Genomic DNA, 6,855 nt, shown 5'->3' with positions numbered 1-6,855 from the left:
AATGATCAAGAGGATTCTAAGCATCCAGTGCTAAAGCTCTCAAATCACAAGACATACACACTTGTTGTGGCTATCCGAACTGTTGATTTTAAAAAAAAACATACCTACAAATTGAAAACATCTATTACAAAATTATGTATATTGTATGGATCTGTCTTTGTAAAATATACTGTACAGAAAATTTTAAATAATCTGCACAAAAATCTCGTGGTTCTCTTGTCAAGTAGTAGGCACAGAAAAAACCCCAAAAAACCCTGTGTTTTGTCTTGTAAATTATACTTTACTAAATGTGTACAGTATTCTAAGAAAAAAAAGTCTTCCTTTTTATCATATCAATTGCCTCCCTTGAATTTTATTTGTAAAATAATTCTGAGAAAAAAAAGCTTTCTACTTAAAAGCAGTGCAATCAAGAAAATGGGTACAACCTGTGTGTATACCTTATTCCTTATTTTTTTATTTAATTGAGGATGTCACTACCACGCAGTTTTACTGATTTAAAAAAAAATTCGCTTCAAATTATCTCCCTTGAAGAAACACTTCTTTTTACAATTAAATTTTGTTTACACGAAGAGGTAGTTTTAAGGGTATATATACAAAAAAACAATATTGCAACCTTAGATGTATTTACATTTGGACTAATTCCATTAAAAAAAAATTCAAACTATAAATGATAAATCAAAATAAAACAGATTTTGGGGCTGTACACAAGCTAATAGGATTAAACACGAAAGTCGTACCCAAGAATCGTCAAATACTTTTGCTAACAGCTATACTTAAACATAAGAAAATATGATCTGCATCTCTTGTTATGAAGATGATGGCACTGGTCCACCGAAGTGCATGCCATATATGCTTTACTGTGCGCTCTCCCTCTCAATGGTCTTTCTCTGGCTGACTCGATTCTGAGGAGATAAAAGAAAACACATTCAGTACAAGCTGTAAAAAATAACAACAAAACTAGTATTACTTAAAGTAGCTGCTGGTTTCTGAGTATTTGATTGAAGGCCCAATCCGACTTGTAAGAAGTTTGCCCGACTGTCGCAGATTTGGTCAGGTATGGAGTAAAATCATGCCTCAATTTAGTAACATACAAACTGCAATATTCTAAGGCTGTGAGTGTGAGAATACATCGGTGCCACTTTTTAAAAACTTTCTTTTTGTGTGTGCGCATGTTTTAGTGCCAAAAATGAAGAGGCCGAGTGCTCTCTCTGCAAAACTTGTGTGAAGCTTCAGAGCTCTATCAATGGTTTGAAAGAAAAAACATACTTTTCCATTTTTGACGTTCTTGTTCCCTTCCCTGTGAAATTTACTGTCCGTAGGTTACCGGATTTTGTTAATGTCCGTGAAAACCTCAACTATTCATTGCTGAGTGCCTAGTGATAGCTATCCCCCCCAACGACCTAGCACTGCTGAATCCTGATTCTTCCCATTGTTTGATTCTGTAATGAAATTGTGTAGTTGGTAGTTATGTGAGCTTCTTCTTGGAGGGGTGGGGGTGGGGGGGGGGGGTGCTGGTTGGTTGGGTTTTTGGGGGTTATTAAACCATCAGATTAAAAAGTAAGACTTCATTGTAATGTGCAGATATTTGTTCAGGTGCCCACCATTTTCTATGTGAAAACATGTTGCTAACTAACATGAACCCAACCATAAAACGTGATGTAGGTGAGTAGCCCATCTAGAAAAAAGAACCTGTTCTAATTCGGAATTAGAACAGGTTCGTTTTTCTAGATGGGCTACTAACCTACATCACGTTTCATGGTTGGGTTCATGTTAGTTAGCAACATGTTTTCAAATTCTCATCAGGCAATCACGGCTGACACTAAACACAGAACAGGTGGGAGAGACATAATTCAATTTACTCACCTTCCTTGCATTGTGAGACTGGCCATATGAATCTGCTGAAGTAGTTCCTGCACATATTTAATCAAATATTCATCTTAATAACGTGTTAATATCGCTTGTTCTAGCAAATCAGACTTGACAGTTTTCTGATGGCTTGCACAATTTAAGAGCTTGCCTGTCCCCAATCATTACAATAAGAAACAACATCTAGTATGCAAGTATTTTCAGGGTATGAAGGTTTTAATATAATGTCGGTTCTTCTGGGGGCATGGAGAAACACCTTACACAAAGTAGAACATACACAACAAATTTCAAACAATTGAGGTCACACCATAGTTTTACTCACAAACAAACAACAGCAATACAATAAACAGTCTGCAAACGCCTACATGTTGTCTACACTAGGTATAAAGAAACAAAGAAGCACATGAAGACGGGCTTTGTCAAGTAGACCATTATAGCGAATGAGCAACAGCTGATGATCCAGACCACCAAATTGACATGATTTCCCCTTATTCAGTTTGTGATTGTAGTCAGATTGACGATGCATGACTTCAATTTTTCAAAGTAAGTCTATTGGTGCGTTTACGGATACATTCATTGTCACAATTACGACATGCTAATGTCTAACCTGGGTAAACTTCAATTCATGACTTTTTTCAAACTGGCATAGAAATTATGAGCATACCAGAATTATTTTCCTGTTAGACTGTCTTCTTCTTTTTCTTCTTCTGCGTTTGATATTCAATTCATGGCTGTCATATCGTCAGGTCAGTGGCTGCCATGAAGTCTGCAGTCTTCAGTGTCGGACTGTCAAATTAGATGATATTGTAAAGAAAGTAAGTAACATCTCATGATATTCTAACTTCAATTACATCACCTGTCTCACAGTCTGCCTCTTTAAAAATTAATGAATAATTTCAGAAACATAATTTTTGGGTAAAAAATAAAAAGGTATGAGAAATAATCCTTACTTTTTTTGTAATAACCCTCACCACCAATTGTTTTATTTCATTTCCATTTTAACAGATTTAGCACCTCTCCGAAAGCCAGAAATACACTTTAAATCCCACGCCCCCCCCCCCCCTACATAAACTAATTAAATAACTAATTAAGGAAAAAATCCTTACATCATAAAAAGTCAGAACCACCAAAACCACCCCCCCCCCCTTCCCACCCATCCAATAAAACCTGAATACAAAAACACTTCAAAATAAAAAATGAAAACATTTAATTCCACTTACAAAATATAAAAGTTGTTATGCTTTATTTTCATTATCTGTTTACAAACACATAAATTGCTGTGCAAATCTTTTTAAAAACATCAATGCCTGAGACACCAGTAACCTGTTTATATTGTTGACCTTGTAGCTTTTCAGTTTAAGAGGCTGTTCTGGAATCTGCACTAAAGTCAAACATAACCATGAATACCGTGGGAAAAATATTACATCACCAAGACCGAAAAAATAACACCAACCGACACTCCTCACCCTTATTTCACCCACTATGCCAACCCAAAGACTGGAAAATAATAATCAAATACAGAATGAACAAAAATGCTTGATTTCATTTCTTCAATGATAAGTTGAAAATCTTCATTCTTCATAATAATGTTATTAGCATAATGTGTAATTGCCACAATTTACAGAGTTTAATTAAAAAAAAAATGATGCGATAAAAATCAAAGTGAAAACATTTGTTTTTATACTGATACCTTATTTACCTTGTGGCTTGTGTGCCTCAGGTTTAGGAGCGGCTCAAACGTCCTCTGCTCCTCAGTCTGCAAGAAATTAAGCGATGGCCTGAAGGAGAATAGAAAAAGATCCTTTGTCAGCACCCTGTGTATGTGTGTGGGTGGGTGTGTTAGATAAATAGGTGGGGGGGGGGAGGTGCAATAGCTACCACGCCTAATGCAGTCTGCAAAACAAGTGCAACACTTCTACAGAGCTTTTATGATACAAACTACAAAGCTTCAAATAAGAAACACATTACAATCAAATGAAAGCTGAGCCTGTCATTGCAAAATAAGGAATATACAACAATCCAGTGGCATGTAAAATATTGTTCCTTCAGAAAGATGGCTCTGACAGCAGAAACAATTTAACTTGAAGTTTGAGTCCAAAATTATTTTTCTACATTAGTGAACGTACTTGCAGTAATACCCCTCACACATGAACTATTCACAGACTGAATAACAGTGTGTTCCCAATGTTGCTTCCGTGTATCGGTTAGATCCATCTCGGTTAGATCCATCTGCAGAGTACGGATTGTCATCCGTTTAATATTAAAAAGGAAAAACAATCAGAACTTGTCATCAGTGATCAACATACCTTGCAAGAGTGGGGTGAAACACTCACTTCCTGTCAACATGTCTGCAAAAAAAAGAGGAAACAATACCAATGGAAGCTTAAAATGGTTCTTTTGTTCAATATGTGTACACGTGCTTCATTTCTGGGGTGAAAGTGTAAAATATATTGATGGATTGATAGAACAATATTGCCTCAAGTTCACCGCACCAAAAAATACTTATCAATCAACATTGTCATCACTCGATCAGCTGTTCCATCTCTTTCATAAGTGTGTGTGTGATGGTGTGAGCGTGTGTGTGTTTGTGTACGTGTGTGTGTGTTTGTGAACAAGTAAAAAGTAAATTTTAAGGGGCTTATTGTCCGTCAGGTCTTAATTGCCTATATTGGACATGAATTGCAGGGGCGGACGAGGGGGGGGTTTCTGGGGTTTCCGGAAACCCCCCCCAGCCAAAAAATAAAAATATTTTTGTGTGTTTTTTTGGGTTGAGTTTCAATTTTGTGGGTATTAATCAGTGACAAAATCTGCTGCCTGGAACTGGTAATGATCATCCTCAGAATGCACCAGCTTGCACCATTTTGCATCCTTTTTTTCAAAATTTTCCGGGGTGGCATGCCCCCGGACCCCCCGTCGGCTCGGCGCTTCGCGCCTTCACACCCATATCTTCACAATATACTTTTGGAAACCCCCCCCATAAAATGAACTGATCCGCCCCTGAATTGGTTTATACGATACGAGTTTTACGCCCTCACGGCTTTTGATGTATGCGTGTTTAGGTGGTATCAGCCATCTGCACTTATGGTAGAATGACCAAGATCTTTAACGTGCCATTGTGGTGACACGGGGGTGGGAGATGGATACCGTCTCTGGGTCTGCACATAAAGTTGACCCGTGTCCGTCCCGGCCCGGATTCGAACCAGCGACCTTTCGATCACAAGTCCAGTGCTCTACCACCTGAGCTACCCGGGCCCCCTTTGTGAACAAGCGTTGAAAAACGTATGTTTACCTTGCTCTAGATCTACCGACTTTCGTAGGCGGAGACTTCTCTGCCGTGACAGCGGCTTCGTTTCCCTGGCAGAATTCAACATCTTGTACAGATCTGCCGGTGATTTTCATTTCCTCCGCTTCTAGAGTCACTTGATCCACAGATTTAACGAACATTGAATGTTCTTTTAGTTCTTGTGACGGAAGTAAAATCAAGGAATTAAGTGGGCATTCCTGAGCCCTCTGCTGGCTTCATGTCCACAAAGTAAATCGCACAAACTTGCAGGGTTTGGGGGGTAGTTTATTACTTTGAAGAAGAACAGCTAGTCGTCGCTGCCCGTTCAACATTCTTCGCGCGACTTTTGTTTTGCAGAGGAAGGCATGCATATGCAGTTTTTTTCCTGATGAATGTTGCCAGGGTGCACAAACTGAGAAAGCATTCCCGATTTTCCACAATTTTCTACTTCTTTACAGTCTTTTGCACAACATGATTTATAACTGCCGGTGTACGTCTAATTCATGATGCCAACCAGCTGGGTCAAAAGTTACGTTCGAGAAAATACTCGTTGAACTAAGTTCCAAACGAATGTCAAGGCCAGTTCTTGACTGGTTTTGAACTGAAGTTGGGCTCCAAATGAAAATAAACACTTCCTCCAGCTGCGCGACCCATTGATAACAACAGTTGGAACTGGTAGGAAGATGAACAGGTCTTGCGAACTGGCTACACACTGTTACGGTTCAAGTTTAAGTTCAAAGTAAACACTCAACTGAGGTTGCAGGTAATGGCGGACTTGACTTCCTTCATAACCAAATATCACTCTTCTGACAAAAAAACGCAAATGCTATGTTAAACCGGAAAATACGTAAACCGGAAAAGGAAGCGCATCAAAACCAAAATGGCAGCCCCCATGAAATACGAAAGGTCACGGAAAAAAGTCGTGAATAGCGTCACGTGTAAGTTCTCAAAATTCTTCCAGACGGAACAGAAAACACAATAGTGTTTCGAGAATAACGTTTGTCTCGGTGACTTTTGCCATCATGAGCAGGGGGAAATAAGGTCCCTGTCAGACTGTATTTCGACACGACCTTGTTTAAATGATATACACACGTGTGAGGATATGGTTTAGTCTTGACCTGGGTGGTTCCTCTTACGTATGTAGGATACACGTCTTTATCAGTAATTAACTTGGATGTTTTTGATGGCAATGAAACACGTCTTTGTTGTAGTAATTTCCTTGGATGTTTCTGATGGCAATGAAACACGTCTTTGTTGTAGTAATTTCCTTGGATATTTCTGATGGCTCTGAAACACGTCTTTGTTGTAGTAATTTCCTTGGATATTTCTGATGGCTCTGAAACACGTCTTTGTTGTAGTAATTTCCTTGGATGTTTTTGATGGCAATGAAACACGTCTTTGTTGTAGTAATTTCCTTGGATGTTTCTGATGGCAATGAAACACGTCTTTGTTGTAGTAATTTCCTTGGATATTTCTGATGGCTCTGAAACACGTCTTTGTTGTAGTAATTTCCTTGGATATTTCTGATGGCATTTATATATTTCTTTATCGTAGTGATTTCCTTTCATGTTTCTAACAGCAATTATATATTTCTTTATCGTAGTGATTTGAATTACTTGGATGTTTCTAATGGCAATGATATACCTTTGTTATCAGTAATTTACTTAAGATACTTCTGGTGAAAACACAATGCGTCTTATTTGTAG

The 6,855-nt window shown here is 38.3% G+C and overlaps 1 long non-coding RNA gene across 1 annotated transcript; it reads right to left on the bottom strand.

The window, feature by feature from the left end:
- Nucleotides 1-525: 525 nt before the first annotated feature.
- LOC138968673 (uncharacterized) lies at nt 526-4,457 on the bottom strand. Its single transcript, XR_011456257.1, has 5 exons — nt 4,173-4,457; nt 3,566-3,644; nt 2,531-2,652; nt 1,864-1,910; nt 526-902 (listed from the first exon to the last, which is right to left on the bottom strand). It is a non-coding gene; the product is annotated as an uncharacterized lncRNA (long non-coding RNA).
- Nucleotides 4,458-6,855: the final 2,398 nt, after the last annotated feature.

The sequence above is a fragment of the Littorina saxatilis genome, linkage group LG6 (genome assembly GCF_037325665.1).
Source record: "Littorina saxatilis isolate snail1 linkage group LG6, US_GU_Lsax_2.0, whole genome shotgun sequence".
Lineage (NCBI taxonomy): Eukaryota > Metazoa > Mollusca > Gastropoda > Littorinimorpha > Littorinidae > Littorina > Littorina saxatilis.
Note: the sequence above shows the minus strand (reverse complement) of the source record. Positions and strands in the feature narration are given on the sequence as shown.